This window comes from Patiria miniata, unplaced genomic scaffold (assembly GCF_015706575.1).
Source record: "Patiria miniata isolate m_02_andy unplaced genomic scaffold, ASM1570657v1 HiC_scaffold_18, whole genome shotgun sequence".
NCBI lineage: Eukaryota > Metazoa > Echinodermata > Asteroidea > Valvatida > Asterinidae > Patiria > Patiria miniata.
Genome location: NW_024037056.1, coordinates 7489355 through 7490467, shown reverse-complemented (window position 1 = coordinate 7490467; position 1113 = coordinate 7489355).

Below are 1113 nucleotides of genomic sequence, written 5' to 3'. Positions count from 1 at the left end.
GGGTATTTGAGATAGCTTCCAGGAGGTTAAGGACCCAATACCCAGAGTGCGAAATTTGTGCTTGTCATCAGGTATGCCCAACACGTTTGGATTCCGTCAACCGATCGGTAGCGGTTGTTAATGTCGCGTTGAGGAGACAATGCGAAGCGGCGGGTTGGCATTTTCTGTCCAACGACTATGTCCCACAACAAGACTTGGCGGATGATGTTCACCTGACGGTCTGGGGCAAGCTAAAGCTGCACCGAAAGCTACAAATGCTGCTGAGGGCAGTTTTAAGCCGTCGTTTGGGCGTTGAGATACCGATCAAGGGTTAGCAGCTAGAGGAGGAGTTTAGATCGCACTGCAGGTTGAGTTTGGTAACCGGTTTCCCTTTGCTTTCTGTTAAAGCTTATCCATATGACAGCGAGGCTGCGGGGATTGGATGAACGTCTGGATGGATTACCTTATAGCAAGCAGAAAAGGAGTTTGGTGAGGGGTCTTGAAGTTTTTCTAAGTGAAAGTCATGGCTCCGGTTACTGCACTGAAGGGGCGGATTTGGATACAACAACACCGAATGACGTGGTGGCGTTTTTGATTGATAGAGTGGCCAGGGGCAGAACCCAAGTCCATAGGCTCGGCTGTACGAATTTTGGGAAGCACGGGATTTTCGATTGTGGATGCCAGCGGTGTCTTGCGGCGGGAACGGTAGACTCATACGTGGGGCAGCTCAGAGCATATTTCAATTCAGTAGGTAGAACTCAACCTTGGCGACAAGACGGATCCTGGGGTAATCCTTGCTTCTCTTTTCGAGTCCGTAAGTATGTCAAGGCTATCCGACTAGAGCAGGCACAGGCGCATGTCACACCACATCAAGCTATTCCCATATTCTCCGACAAAATAAGGTGGTTAGCCGGCGAGATCAGGAGGCGCATAACAAATTTGGACGGCAGCAGAAACCGCTTTATCCAGCGTTACATTTTCTACCGGGATCTGGCCTTTTTTCTTTGTTTGTGGTGGGCTGGCGACCGAGCGGCCGACCTCGGCCGTTGTAAAACTTGCGAAGTTACCAAAGTTGATGGGAAGGACCTTCTTTTCAACCACACGATGGGCAAGACGATCCGGCAGAACAGTTCA